Source organism: Anopheles coluzzii, chromosome 3 (assembly GCF_943734685.1).
Source record: "Anopheles coluzzii chromosome 3, AcolN3, whole genome shotgun sequence".
NCBI classification, from domain to species: Eukaryota; Metazoa; Arthropoda; class Insecta; order Diptera; family Culicidae; genus Anopheles; species Anopheles coluzzii.
In genome coordinates this window covers 33,494,015-33,510,134 of record NC_064671.1, presented here as the reverse complement: position 1 = coordinate 33,510,134, position 16,120 = coordinate 33,494,015, and the positions used below count along the sequence as shown (strand labels likewise).

Here is a 16,120-nt window from a genome sequence, read left to right as displayed (position 1 = left end):
AGAGGCGAATATGGTGAAAGTCACCGCAGTGGACGGACGGGGGGTCGGTTTGCCCCGAAGACAAGTAAATCATTTATTCGCGTACCAACGACGATTTAGAGCGTGACCTCTGCTGCTGCTGCTCTGCCCTTCGTCCCACCGGGCACTACTCGTGCCATCGACGACTGTGTGTGTGAGGTAGCGAGCGAGGAGAGCAGGATGAAATTGAATATCGATCGCAAGTCATTTGCCGTATGCGAAGTTTTCTCACTTCTCCCGCCGATCGCGCTCCAGTTCCATAACCCCAATCCCCTGTTTGCGCCTGAATGTTTGCAAAGCATGGCATGTGATAGGGAAAATTGTGGTAGCCCTGCTGCTGCCGGTAGAGACGGTGATCAAGGGTATAACTGCTTGAGACAGAGCACAGAGCCTTCGGTACAAATTGGATGCGGTTTCCCACCCAGGGTTTCCCAGGGTTTTGTCCTTTCCCTTTGTGGTGTCCTCCCCTTGTCTTAAAACCTCGATTTTACACACTGCCACTGTGCCCCTCATTTGAACGGTTCCCCTTTGTCTTGTTGGGTTCGGGGTAAAGTGTTTATGAATTTGACATTGTCTGTGCATTGTTTTACATGGATAAGGCGCTGCCATCCGACCCGGTGAAAACACAGATTGTGTTTGTGCGTGTCCGCTGCAGAGGATCCACTTAGAAGATGACAACCAGCCAATGGTTCGGTTGTGCTTCCGGGCTGAAGGATAATCCCGACTGACATGGCGATATTGGGAGCTGCCGGTGCGCTGCCAGTGACAGAATTACAAATTGTTCGATGACAATCGTACCAACAAATCATGTTACCCTGGCGGGCAGTCATTGTGTTGGACGACTTTGGACGGCGTATTGCTCTTGTTTTAGGGGTAAATGGAATATTGATTGTCGATCGAGTCGCAGTTAGCCCGGCCGTTTTGTGACCATTTACCAAAGTTTGAAACTATTTGTCCAAATGCTTAAACACTCCGCTCACTCGGTGTGTGTGTCGGTGTGCCTTGCTCGAAATTCCAACAAGAGCGCTAACGATAATGGATCATTGAGGAGAATTCCCTCTTTGCCATGGCGCCTTTCTCTCGTGGCTGGTTGCGAAGGTTGGGCATTGATGGTCGGTTCAAAAATAAATGTCAACCAGAGTGTGTATCAGGTGCACCCGCAATGCAACACAACGCTTGAGGAGCAGAAAAGGAGGGACCCTTGGGGGGATTCTCATGATGCCCTGGACCGAAGCTGTACCCCGTCGGAAGCCGTAAATACAGACGACAGTTGTTGGCATGCTGGAAATAAAATACTTGCCACACTCGAAATAAATCGCGTCCTCGCTTGGTCTCTTTCTCTATCTTTCCTGTCCTTTTCTGCAGTGACCGTGTGTGGAGCGCGCGCGGCAAAAGTCCCATAAATAAATGCATAAATAAATAAATACGCAACATTGGATTTCCGTTCCACCACAACGCCGCGTGCGTGCATCGGAATTTTGCGGCCCGTAGTTGCGCTTGTGTCGGGCATCTTTTCTCGTATTTTTTGTTATTAAAACTCTGCTGCGCACTGTCGCGGCTGTCTGTCTGTCGGCTCATCCTCGCCTTGGAATGTGTGTGTGTGTGTGTGCCTATTTTTGGGAAAAAAGGAAGGGAACAGCAAGTATTGAACCGCCGTGTGCTGTTCGTTGTGATCGTGTTATAAGCCGCGTGCTAGACGGGCGCTAAATATTACAAAGGAACAGAAAACATGAGCCGTGCGTGCGTGGGGAAATAGAAAAAGCAAAGGGCGGTGCCGGACCTTGATATACTTCGCCGTGTGCTCGATTATTGTGCGCTTGGACATTCGCATATCGATCCGGAAGGGCAAAACAAGGCGTGCGTGTGTGTTACAGTATACCTGGAAGCTAAATCAGTCAGGACAAACCGAGCATTATCGAGCAGGGCGTTGGAAACAAAACACGACTTCTGGCGATGTCGGTTTTTGGTTTTAGCGGTGGACAGGCGAGTTTGATGCTCGATTGTAATCATTTCACCCCGGCGGCAATATTTTGTCCGTGTTGGACGAACCATATGACATTGCTCCGTTTTGGACAAGGTCAATTGCTGTTGGCTGCTGAATCTGAAATCGTGACCACCACCGTCGGCAAACTATGGCCTCTCCCGGTAATCGTAACTTACAAAACCCCAAAACGTGTCGTTTTTTTCTCACCCGCCCATAATGGTTAAAGTTTGCGCGCTCAAAACGAGTTGCTTATTTGTTGAAATTGTCTTTTCATTTTTAACTTTCCTTTTTTAATCCCAAAAAATAAAATCCTTTTTGAAATTGATCTGTATGCGTACCGCTCCCCGAAAAAAAAAAGTAAAAAAAATGGTCATGCTTCATCTTGCCTACTTAGTTTAAATTTCAAATTACACTTTTCGACGCAGAATCAATCGGTGCATGGAAAATCGAAAAACTTTTCCCCGTTGTCGAACAACAACAAAAAACCCCCCTTTTCTTCGCTTCTTCTAGCAGAGGCTAGCGCAGAGAGTGTGGAAAAGTAAAGAAACATAAAAAGTGCCATAAAATCAATGTTTAAACTCGACGCAAAACTTTTTAGCCAGCCAACGAGTAGTAGCGGGCGGCCTATTCCGGCCGAACTCGAGATTTTCTACATTTTCTCGTTGCGCCACAACACAATTGAGCGGAACGTTAAGTCGCCCAGGGAAATCTGACTGCGGGCTATTTTGTTGTTGGCTGTTTCTTTCGGCTTACTTTCCTGTAAGTATCTGCCACTCCACCACTATCTATTCGTTTTCCTTTTTAACCGCGACGGCGAGCTGGCTTCTACTTTATCGAGAGACTCCTTCCTTTTCATTCTTGTAATAGATTTCTTTGTATCGTAGAATCTTCGCTTCCTGATTGATGCCAAAACCTCAACCTTTCTGGGGGTGGAAATGCCTGCGGTAGATAGGATGACATTTGCCCTATAGCGGGAACGGGCGATACAGTGAGATAAATGAATAATGCTCAAACAGTTTGGAGGAAATGTTTCACTACTCACGTCGAGAAAAGGATGGTCTCGTTAAACAAGAGCGCTTCCGCTACATTAGAGGACACAAAAGGGACACAAACATACAAAACAAACACATCCGGGTATTTTGGCAGCATCCCTTTACCGCATGCTTCATCGTGGGATGCAACGGGGAAAAGATACGACAAACATCGCTAAAAATAGAAGAAGATTTAATGTATTGCGCTGTGCAATAAATCGATCGTCGAATGAACCGTACACTCACCACACACAAACGTGCATTTATTGTGGAAAAAAGTAGCTCCTATAAATACTGCCATAATGTGTAGCCTTGCGCTATCTATATATTTACCGTGCTTTATTGCGCTTCCAGCTGCAGTACGGTAGAAGGGCTTCATACCACGAACATGAGTGCAAACTTCACAATTCTGAGCAAACGATTGCGTTGTGCCGGGATTTCTCTCTCCGTAAAGTTTTAAATATTTCATTTCGCTTCACGGAACGATAACTGACAGCTGCATTGTTGAGCTGTGTAGAGAGAAGGTGAGATGGTAGCGTAAGCAACCAACCCTTTTACCGCGTTGTTGTTTGTGCTAGCTCTAAAGGCAGGAGGGAGGTGGTGCAAACAAGCCTCGCACACGCGTCCACTGCAAAGAGTGGCGGAAAATTAATAACAAACAAAACGCAGCATGATTAATGTGATTATGTTTCAAAGTAATTAAAATAGAATAAATGGACAATGTGCCGCTGCCGCCTTCGCAACTTCCTTTAGTGTTTACGCGGGGCTCTGGGGCGGGCTTTGTGTCCAACGTATTAACCTTCTCACAGTTCGCTTGTACCCGCTTGGGGCTGTGCTGAGTGCCCTTTTTATGGTGGTTAGTTTAATTGAAATGATTTAAAAATAAATACAGCTACTGGACGGGAAAAACGGTCATACTTTTAGAGGATTGTTTTTATTTCCTGCCGCATGGAACACAATTAACATGCGCAGCATGGTTTGCACCGTTTTATTGGCCGGTAAGCTCATTTTTGATGTTTTAATATTTATGCACTCGATTCCCTGTTGCGCGATGCTGCTGTTGCTAGTGTGCCCGACATGTCGCTACTGTTGCGTATGTAATTACAGAACCGGGACAGAAATAAACTATGCACAGACATGCAAATGAAAGCGTGTTTGGACGTGTGTGTGTGTTTGTGGTGGTTTTCAGGTTCACCTGGCAGTTACATGTTGAATGCAAATTGAACAGATAATTGGCCCCTATTGTTTATCATGTTGCGTTCCATTTTTCAACGCACACTAACGCACACACAGGAAACTAATGAAGCGATTGTGATGCGGTGATGATTATGACTGTGTTCTGTTCGGTTTTTATGGTTCAATTTGTAAACTTTACAAAGATTGCCGCAATAAAGCTGATTTTGTGACGCTAATAAACGGGATTTGGTATGCGGGTTGTATACTTTTAGGTGCAAAAACAACTCAAATTACCTGCAGTGGCGCTCGATTTATATTTTTAAATCCTGCTTATACTTTAAACCTTCACTAAAAAAAGATAAAATACATCTCGTTTGTGGTAAGAGTAATTATAACAACATAAAATCGCTTGAATTCATTGCGCTTGAAAGCGCTTGTCTGTTCATACGAACAAAGTGCATACTTGCAGGCGCTTTGCCTTCCAACTTCTGATAATTTTCATTTTTTCTGTTCTTCGTTTAAACCGAAAACTTTCTTCATCAGTTGCTGATGATAAAAGTTAGCCGGGCGCTTCGAGATAAAGCCTCCTAACCGAGCAAAATAAAAAAAAGCTCTAATCGATGGGCTATTGAACAGGAAACGAACTTTCGAACAGGTTTCTTTTCAGCTGCCGTCCGAGATGCTACATTCTTGGAAGATTAACTGTAAAATACAAAATACAATAATTAAACACACCAATAAGTCCTACCCGTGCGCGCCGTCCTACGTAAGCAGCAGGTCCGTTCAGTGGGCACAAATTCTTTTCCGAGAAAAAGCGTTCCTAATAGTAAGCCATTTTACGTTAAGGAATTATAACTTTCTACGCCACCGGCAGGATTCGGTGGAAAAGGTAATGCTTCTGCACTTTGAGCTGATAGAAGTGAGCTTTTTCATGAAGCCTCTTTAATTTAAGTAATACGATTATTGACGATATTAGTGAGTGTTTGTGTGCGGTACAATGAAGCTAAAATGGGACGGTGGTCTTGTCGCTCGACAAAACCAAAACCAAGATACGCTCTAATGCGTACGGTGTAACCTAATTTCCAAAAAGGATTCACATGTTTGAACTCTCCGCTTATTAGGGCACATTTATCGACTGAAGCCCCCGACCTCATCCAACTCTCGCTGTTTAACCAAACACGTAGAAACCGATCGAACCATCGTGGATGATAACCATCCCCCTTTGTGTTCATTAAACGCACGAGCCGTGCCATCCTTTTCAGCCCCTTCTTTACCAAATTGCCGAAAAAGGTACGGCTGGTGTTAAATTTCTTCCCATCATTTCCTTCCTCCTTTGCTGCAGATCTCATCCTAGGCGTGTTCTGCGTGTATGTTGTGATCTGCGTTGATTGGAAGAGAGTGTTTTACGTATTTAAAAAATCCACTCCCCCTTTTGCATACATCATCTTTGTGCGCTCGTCGTTCGTGTCGTCGGAGCAAGATTTCGCTTTTTCCCCGTACCCATCGGTTTTCCGGTTTATGGCGTTATCAATCCCACCTCCCACCAAGCGATGGAATCTCGACCTCTGTGTGTCGGTACCGAACGAAACAAAAGCGAAGGAATTCACCCATAAAAAGGATTAACAAACGGTCGCCGCTGCAGTCCGGTTTTCCGGCCGAAAAAGGGGTTTGTCAGATTAATTATCTCGACCTCGATACGAAAAATGGACGCGCGGTCGGTCGCTTGATGTGAGTATGCGTCACCCGCAGTGTCCCAAGCTCTCTCTCTATGGCTGCAGGGATATACGATGGGATCTAGAATTGGAATATTTGAAAAGCCTTTCTTCATTGCGACCAGCAACATGCTGCGTCGTTGTCGGTCTTGCCGTACTGAACAAGCACCGTTGCAATGAAACACTCAGCGCACGGTGTGGTACCGAGTAACGAATCAAGCGGCTCAAATCAACTGTGGGTGTATGTGTGTGTGTGTGTGAAGGTAGTATTAGCGAAAAGGTACTCAGTATCCTTTTCATGGTTATTGTGTATTCAAATTTATCCCCTAACAGGGTTTTTTTTTCGGTCGGAAAAATGGGCCACTGTACGCTGCTTCCGTTCAGCTTTTGTCGGTGGATTCCATTTTCATCCCTTTTTCCCAGTTTCGAAATGGATCTTCATTCGTTTTATTGTTAGCTAGCATGTTTCCAAAAATTCCATCTGTACATAAAATAAAAAACTTAAACAAGACCACCGCGGAGTCGGTACTTGCTTCTGGGTGGTAGCTTAATGAAGAGCAAGTCATGACATCAATTTTGTATTACTTCCTACCGACCGGTAGCAGTAGTCATCAACCTAGTAGCCAACCTGGGGTTGTGTAGTGTGTGTTTCCATTATACGTGTCCCGGCAGATGAAAATGTATGCAAACGCATCTAGGCGGGCGGTATTTTTGTCGTGCCCGGTTTTCCCGTGATGATGCCACCATCCCGTGGCATGGTTCGAAAAATGGAACGTTCTTCGTGGATGCTGTTAGGGTTTTATCGATTTTCGGGATGATTTCGTTACATTTCGTCAAAGTGCTGTGGTGCTCGGCTCAACACTGTTGTTTGATGGATTGGTCCGGTGCCTTCTGTTGGTACGGATCCTTTTAGTTGGTAAAATATCGCATCCCGTCATCCGTCCTTATATTTGCTTAATACAGCTACCAATATGCTGCCAGAAAGGTTTTGTTAGGATAATTTTGCCATGCGAATTGCATACTTGTAGGCGCTCCGTAGTGCTCTATGCCTAATGCAGTTCAACAAAGGTCGCCCGTATTTATGCAATGTGCACCAACAAAATACATTTTTAATAGCCTATTTACTCCAGTCAACAGTGCAAGAGTACGTTAGTTTCGTCCAGCACGTTAGTTTCGTGTTAGGCGTGTTGAGAAGCATTCCATCGTGTTTACAAACGCTGTCCCAACACTTCGTGTGCGGCTCTCCCTTTGGGGGTGACATACGTGACAGTCTGGCGGAACGGCGCATCGAGAACAGAACCACAACAAAATCATCAAAACCTAACATTGCCTTCCCTGAGTATTGCCGCAGCAACGTTTTGGAGGAGGTTTATGTTCATAAAATATTTGAAATGTTAAATTCGTTCGCCTCGCAGCCTCGAAGCAATCAACCGAAGGCGAAAAAAGGGGCCCGCTCTGTGTATATGTGTGTGACCCTCTTTGCATGACGTGTGTGTGTGTGTTGTGTCACTTTTCGGGATGCTTTTGGGTGGTGGTGTGTGTATGTTTGATTCAAGCGAGAGGGCATTGTAGAGGCAGCAGAGGGGGAAATGTAAATAAGATACATATCAGCAGCAGCACCAGTGACAACAGTATGTCCTTGTGTTGCCGGGTGGTGGTGCCTGTCTGCCAAATTGAGATGTCGTTCTTATGGCGCTGTCAGTGTATGCTCTGTCCATTAGCAGGCGGACGGAACAAATGGAATGTGCTGCATGTGTAACTGTGTGTGTGAGTACAAGAGAACTGGTACTGGTAACAATCGTTACCGTCAGCCTTTGCTGCTGCTACTGGTGCCTGGTGTTTAAGATTTTCGGAAGAATTAATTCCAGCCACAAATGGGCGTACGGAACGTACGATTTCACATGGAGACATTAATTTCGACACGCTTCCATGGAGTCGATACGTGTCCTGCCTGAAGGGTAGGTGAGGGGAGGAAGCATCCAAGCAGTCTTTTGCAAAGGGACTTTTGGAGAGTGTCGCCTTTTCCACATGTCGCCTGTGTTGTAGATGTCAAGAAAGATGACAAAAGTGATAAACAATTTATAGCCTCGCTGTAGCGAAACGGGCCACACACGGAACGGATTGAGTAATGGGGTGTAAAGAATGGCTGAAATTCTAAATGAGGCCTGGCACCAATCGTTGTTGAAATGATTTACCGAATGATATTAGAATATTCTTGTTTGGCTTGGTGTAGAGTACATTTCCCCAAAACGAATGTTTAATGGTTTAATGGATCTATTTATAGAAATTCGAGAAGAACTCATATAAATTATATTTTATAAGACATTGGATATGCTTAGCGTTTTAGTAGACAAGGTGTTTTCTTATGTTTAATGTTATCTTGAAAAACAGAAGCAATTGGTACAATTTAATGCGCTCTCGTGCTGTCACCCAAGAGCCAACAGCTGTCTCCAGTCGCCCTTCATACACAAGGTAAGGAAGCTGAAGGTATAATTGCCATGATGATGGGTCTCTGTTGCCACGGTAGATAATTCCGAATGTTTACGTGCTCTGTGTCACCAGCACCGCAAACATTTCCAATTCCACAACAAATTGTGTTTGTGTAGCGTTTGAATCTTTCTTTTTTATTTTTTGTAATATATCTCGACTCACAACATTCCCAAAAAAAGGGAAAGGCGCTGCTGCTGACTCTAACGACTGTGTCCCATTGCGATGCGAGTGAGCAATGGACCATAAAAAAGTTATGAACCAAAGCAAATTTAATCACGCCGATAAAACTGTCCACTTCTCTCCAAAAAAAAGGCTGTGCTAAAACTGTGTCCAAAGCTGTGACACTGAAGCGTGTTTTTTGGATGCTTCTGTCCAAATGGACATGGACAGAAATGATGATGCTGCATGGTGATGCTCCGCTATGGTGGGTTTGTGGTTTTGTTGCACAAAGTTTTGTCCAACTAACCTGTGTCCTGTGTCCTGGGAATGGCCACTCTGTTGCAGCAAAAGTTTGAGTGATAGGGACACACACGTGTTCGTTCCGGTGTGTGTGTTCGCTGTCATCGAATGTCCTTTTCGCCTTCATTTTCCGGAAACATAACGACGCCACAAACATCCCTCCCCCACGAAACACTTTATCAATAAGCGTGTGCTTCTCAATTATGATAAAAGCATTCTGAGCAGCGTCCCATTAACATATTCTCGCACTCAGCTCTCCTCCAGCTCGGTTTGTTAGCGCCCACTCATGCGCCCGCCCACCCTTGGCAAACCGAAGATGTGTAACGCTTTATTAAAGACACAGACACACAGAGAGTTTGTAATAATAAAAGAAGGAAAATCATTACGTGTGCAGAAACGGAGTATAATAAATGGATTCTTGCGTACCTCGACTTCTTTGAGTTGGAGTTGCTGCTGTTGGAGGTGTTGTCGGAGGGAAACGTTCTAGCGACAAATAAACCACAACTTGGGCAGGACGTTTGCACCAAACGGTGCGTGTGTGTGTGTGTGTGTGTACACTTTTGTATGAAAATCGATGAAAGCACGCGCGACCTGTCAGCACTAAAAATAGATCGCTTTTCTTCTATTTGCCTCCCGAATGGGCTGACAGCATCGTGCAGAAACGGATGGTACACCCACCCAATCCAACGTCAACGTCCGGACACCTCCGGACACACACACACATGCCAATCAATCGATTGATAGCGTTGAAGTCCTTTTTTCTTTGTGCTTAGCCCTTTCTTTCGCTACTCGTGCTACTGTCACTGTTCGTCTCGTTGTCAGGGATTGTATTTTCGTACCCCAATGTGTGTGAGGAATGTGCATCTTGATAACGCAGAGTAGGACACCATATTTGACCTACCCTGTGCACTGTTGGGAGCAGCAGCATCATCATGGTTTGCGGTTAATGGCTTTGGCGTTACGTATTGTTAGCATCGTTTGGGATGCATGTTGGGACGATTTTGCATTGATTTTTCCCTCACTTTTACACCGTTTTTATCCCATGATTGCTATTCAAATAGGAAAAACGGAGGCAAAAAATGTTGTTGCACTCATATCAAAGAGGAAAGCAAAACGTGTAACAATCAACAATTTGAAAGCAAAATAAAATCCAGAAAAAAATCTGTAAAATCAGTTAGCATTGTAAAAAACAAAATCCCACAAAAAAGCAAACACACCTACTCCTGCTCTATTCTACGGAAACAGGTGGCAGGGCTGGGTGTTTGTCGCGCTGATTTTATTTTGCATATTTTCATACCTTTCGCTATTGCAATCCAATTCCTAACGTTCAGAAGCAGCAGCAGCAGCAGCAGCAGTGTCAGCATATGGACAATGTCAGTGTTTTGTACTTTTCTTTCTTTTTTAAAATATGCCATAAATTACCATCGACAGTACGGGGAGATCCCGCGCACTTGATGATACACGGTAACGAATCCCACACACAGTGGGACAACATGGAGGTGTGTTTGTGGAACTCCGATCAAAATCCCGGGAAAGCCAGCCGCAACAAAATAAATGCATCCGTTTCTACCTACCTTTTCGCTGTTTTCTCGGTTTTATTCGTTTATGTGCATGTGTTTGCTAAAGGGAATGTAATTGATCCTTATCGATCACGTTTACTTCTGAACAGGGGGAAAGGGACATGTACCATGAACTCGTGTCGTGCTTTTGATTAACTACAGCGTTAGCTTTAATCAAATGTTGGTTGAGAATAGTAATCACATTTTTGCACTACTTTTAGGTTAAATTAACGGCTAAAATGAGTGACTTCAGATCAATCTTGTATTTTATTCGCATTGTTCTTTACGTAGAAACTAGTTGAAACATTCCTTCTTACCTTTTAAGATGAAAATTGTACCTAAGTAATGGAGCATGACATTTTCTCTCTTTTCGGATGAAGTGGTAGGGATATGGATTTATTGATCTCCATGGAACTCTTTACATATACCTTCACAAAAATCCATTAAAATGTATTATTCTATCCACAGCTCTTCTGGCAATCTTTTCTGGCAATTCCTGAAGGGCTTATGCGAAACTCTTTGTGGGAAAAGGTAGTTGAAAATTGGTCCTTTTGGTACCCAAACCCCTCAGTTGGAGATCTACCAAACTGGTGCAGCTCCCAGGCAGTGATAAATTCTCAAAACACCGCCACGAGACTTCCGAAAGTGAGAAATGCCCAAAGTTCAAAGAATGCATTTAAAATTGTGCCTTTTACAGAACGGGCGCGCTCACCACACTCAGTATGATGATGATGATGTGTGCTTGAATAAAATTACTGCAGCTAAAGGATTTAACTTTACATTTACCCTCTGGTTCGGTGTTCCCGTTAAGCTTCCCAAACCGTCCCGCTCTGTCGTCCGCGGCTTACACATTTCCATTCGCCCTGCTGAGTCGGTTTTACCATTTTCCACCAGTGCTTGAGTAACTGGTGTGTACTGTGTCTTTGTGTGTGTGTGTGTGTGCTAATTTTCTCTCTCTCTCTTCCTCTCTTCTCCGGGCAGGTGTTAAGACATAAAGACGGCCACCATTGCGTTGACAGCTTCCGAACTATGACGGGATCTTCTGCATTATGGTAAGTGATGCTGCCATTTCGCAAAACTACTCTGCCCGTTTGGATGTGAGTTTTTTGTTGTTGTACTTGCACCTGTCCCAAAAACACCACATGCCAGAGTGATGGGACGCGGATGAAAAGACATGAAGAATGATTTAGTAGATGCTGCAAAGGAATGGAATGCGCTGGGTTTTTATTTTACCCCGAGCTTTCCTGTTTTCTGTTTTTTATATTTTTCCTTTTTCGCAGTGATAAATCTTTCCCTTTTGCGTGGCAATAGTTTCCCCACCATTATGCCCGGCAGTCGCGATGATGGGCGCGTTATGTATGGCGATGCCCGATCGCCGCCACCAATCCGGTTCGTCGCTTGGTGCAAAGCTTTACCTAACTCCACCGCAGAGCGCAGGGTATTATTTGTTGTTTTTATTTGTTATTTTTTAACGAACCAAATCCAGGCTCGGGATTACATGTTATGCTGGTATGTTTCTACGTTTTCAACACGCGCCCAGAGATGTTGGCAAACAAGAAGGCAACCCTATTGTTCCAAAAATGCCTCGCAAAATGCTTTCAAACCCGCACAAAATGCTCTGGGTACAGAACAGGGCAAAGAGACGAAAAGTTCTTCATCATGTGGCGCCAGAATGCCTCGGAAGCAACTTCGACACACACAAACACACACAGACCTACACATTCCTACTACACGCAGGAAACACACACAGAGAGCATTGCAAGGACTGCGGTGAGGATGCATACGAACGAACGCAAGCCGTGGGTTAAACTGGGCGGACAGCTTTCGTGCTTTTGGCATTGTGTTATTTTTGGACCACAGCCAAACGGATCGCACCGAACGAGGGCCAAATGGGGCGTTCGAACATACACACACACCCAGTAGCCTTCATCCCAAATAGGGTCATTAAAGGCAAGGGCCCCCTCCGATGGTGCAACTGAAAACCTTGTGCGCGGTGCCCTTTTGTTTTCCATCGACTTGCTGCTGCTGCTGCTGCCGCTTCGGTCAGTAGGCATCGTTAGGAAGCATATGGGAAGAACGCAAGGCAAGGAAGGACACAAGTATAGTGCCCTGTTACGACACACAGACTGCGTGACTCCAAAGTTGAGCATCATCATCATCATCGTCATCAAATCGGGTGTAAAAGCTGCAGCTAAACTCTTTCCTTCTCTTTCTCGTCATATCTTTCCAATAGTTTTGCTATTTTTGGAACATTGAAGCTTTCTTCTTTCTTTTGGGGGTCCATTTGCTCTGTGCTGTGGACAGAATGGACCAACTGCAGAGCAAACGAAAGCAAGCTCACGCTGGGAAGAAGTGTCTTATGGCGTTGGTAGCAGCGTCCCAATAGATTCTCGATCCAAATCGTACGTCCAACTGAACGTTTCTCCATCTGCTAGCGGTTGCAAAGCAATACCTTCATGTTGAGGATCTGTTTTTTTTCAAGCTCATCGAAATGTTCTTTTTCTTCTTACATTGCGGGAGATTTTCACTGCTTCTCAGAAAGAGGTTAAAATCTGAAGCTTGGCTCGCGCTCTCCTACTCCTGCTGTGCAGCCTCGAGAGCTGATTTTCATTGGAAAGAGTCGTCAATGGGACGATGGGAGGTGGTGTAAGGTCCCTTGGGGTCATCGTTTCTCGACTTAAGTGTGCCTCACAGTTGGAATTTAATTTTGTCATTTTTCCCCATTTCCGGTTGGCCCACTGCCTGCGCGAGATGTCCGAAGAAGTGAGGCGAATTGCAAATTTGTGTGACAAAGATGTATGCACATCCTTCTTAGAGGCAATGGCGAGAAGAGAGAAAGAGACATAATGTCTGCAGAAGTTTATTTGCATAACCCCATGTAAATGGTGGAAAGAAAGGATTTGCAAAATTTGCTAATGAACTCTGTGCCGTGGGAAAGCAATGGTACTACTACCGGGGTATCTGGGGAAAGCTTTATTCTCGGTAAAGCAATGTGAAGCAATGTTGTCATTTTACTGCGCTGCTTCTAGCAAACAAACCCCGCTCGTGTTACGGTTATGTGGAAGTAATATGTTAAAAGTGCGCTTCTCTTCCAGCGAAAGCTCACAAACTCGGTGGTTTTTGGTACTTAGAAAAGGCACACACACACGCTGCTGCATGCTCCTGTGGCTGTGATGGAAAGCAGAAGCTACTGAATAAGTAATTGTTCGCGCTTCTAACTACGCTGAACTGCGCTCACATGACCACGGATGATAATCACGAGCACCAAAAATGAATCATTAAGTTGGGCGCAATTTTCACGCGCTTAATTCCTTGGCACAACACATACAGCTGCTGTGTGTGTGTGAAAGAAACTTCGCCATTTGTGCAAAATGATGGGAAAACTGCATCATTACGCTCGTGTTCAGGAGACAACGCTACTTTCGCCGTGAAAAGATCAGTGTCAGAGGCCGGGGATGTGTGCCAATTGGCAATTTGGACAGGACGGGAAAAGCCTGCATCCTTGTGACATGTTGTCCGTGTGTGTGTTTGATCGTACGTTCATTAAATGGCGATCGGTCATTCGATGTTCGTTTTAGCGCATTGCCCGCCACGTGTACGTTGAGCTTGACCGTTTAATCCCCGGCAGCAATGCGACAGGAAACGGCTAACAGAAGGTGGTAGCCAAAGCACACTTGCCCCCCATACAGGAGTGTTTATTATTTCCTCAATCAATCATTTTTAATGAGCACACACACGTACACTCAGTAGCGCGCCTGCAAGGGAAAAGTGCGCTGGGACACGGGCTGGACAATCGACATGCTACTACCGAACAGCATAATCAGCATACCGGAAGGGGCAAGCGGAAAAAGAAAAACCAGTCAGGATTGATGTGGAAATGGAATTCATTTATTCATGAGCACGGGCAGCGGATAGCGAGGAGAGTTACTGTGTTGACAGATACACGGGCTGAACAAGCAAATGGGGTGGGGATGGTATGCCCCAGGGGAGGGTGGGAATGCGAACCGATGGGACAATCGAACAAGCGAGAAGACCGCCGAATCGTCGTCGTGAACACAAGCACACTCCTCCGCCTCCCCGGTGTTCGCGGTACATTAACTTTCGGTGCTTGCCGGCGGATAAGCTCTCCCTCCTATTTGATGTTTCCTGTGCGGCCAGCGCAGCACCACCACCAGAACCAAAATGAACATCATGCTGCTCTAGGTTGTGCTACTCGAGCCCCGTTTTTTTTTTGCATAATAACGAACCATTGTCATTGAATGATGGTGGTGTGGATGTAGTCAATTCCCATTCTGGCTGTTACTGCACAGTAGCAATACGGTTGGGGAATTTATTTGTACCCTGTAACACATCAACGGATGCTTAATTTGCCTTGTAAACGTCAACGACAGAGCAGATTGAGTGCGAGATGAAATTTCATGTTCAATAATATGTATATATTTGTATCGTGAATGAGTTACAAACGAACTCCAATCGAATATTCCAACGAATTTAGCTCAAAGAAACTGCTGAAAATACACATTGTTCACTGTCCCGCTCGCTAAATTGAAAAAAAAAAACGCAAATTGTATCCCGCTTGTTGAATAACTTTAGGTTTTTAATCATGTATTTGTATGCAGTGCTGTAAAATCTCATGACCATCACGAGATTGTTCACCAACGAAAACAATGAACCTATCCGTGGTAGCTTGATGCTCACTGCTGATACGCAATGAAAGTGCGCCATGACATGCCGAACGCGACATGCGAATGCTTGAGTCCAAAGCGACACTCTTACTGACAAACTGAGCTTAATGTCGGCGCAAGCATAATCATGATTTTTTGCTGGCTGTGAACAGTGCTTGCCAAATGACACTTTTTCAGTCACCAACACTCATGACTGAAACGAAGCTCAAACCAGCTCACGTACACATCTGAGATGATCAGATGTGACACTCTCAACAGTTGTTGGATCAATCACATGCTTGGTGACATTTTGTTTAGCACCCAACTCTTGATCACTCACTTGGTAACGACATTTTCTGTCGATGATAATCACGACATTCTTGGAATATACATGGCGTGTGGTCCCAAGCAGCAAAATTAGCATGCTTTCTCGCTCTGTTTAGTTTGAGTCACGAAGAACGTGATGGTCGCAATAACTGCTTGAGTCTCACCTCTGATCATCACAGTAGAGCTCGGGACGGTGATATGATTTTGTTTCAGCCGGAATTTGTCATGACTATGTCAGTGACATTATGCAGAACTGATCACAGGAAAAAAAAGTCATGACATAGTGAATGTGTCATGACCAAGCGTTGGTCGCAAAAGTAAAATTGGTATTGGTCACACCAATCATTTTGAGTATCATTTCTGATTATCACAATTCAGTACGTGACGCTGACATGGAGTTTTTATCAGTCAGATTTTTTATGACATTGACATTGATATTTTGCAGCACTGTTTGTATATTTTGTTTCCACGAACACGGAGTAAGGTCAATTTTTGTAAACAAATTGCATAACTTTAGGCGTTTTTTGTGTTACCAACAAACCGTTTTTGTGACACAATATCGAATGGATTGATTAAAATAATTGCTCTGATATTATGTAATTAACAAAATGACATTTGTTTTACCACTTTGCTACTAAAAGCAAAAAACTTCAAATGCCAAAAATAGACCCGACATCAAAAGTTAGGCACGTAATGTTGA

General features: G+C 44.5%; 2 protein-coding genes across 11 annotated transcripts in view; one reads left to right on the top strand and one right to left on the bottom strand.

Annotated features, from left to right (window-relative positions):
* The window catches only part of LOC120955650 (guanine nucleotide-binding protein subunit alpha homolog), a 252,778-nt gene that overhangs the window by 71,340 nt on the left and 165,318 nt on the right, over nucleotides 1-16,120 (bottom strand). The gene's annotated exons all lie outside the window — the stretch shown is intronic.
* The window catches only part of LOC120954773 (stress-activated protein kinase JNK), a 65,145-nt gene that overhangs the window by 33,989 nt on the left and 15,036 nt on the right, over nucleotides 1-16,120 (top strand). For 8 of the 10 annotated variants that reach the window (XM_040375004.2, XM_049610536.1, XM_040375003.2 and 5 more), the window contains one exon: nucleotides 11,411-11,481. The exons of the other annotated variants lie outside the window; for them this stretch is intronic. The gene's annotated coding sequence lies outside the window, so the exon portion shown is untranslated. The remainder of the gene's footprint in view (nucleotides 1-11,410; nucleotides 11,482-16,120) is intronic. 10 annotated transcript variants of the gene reach the window in all.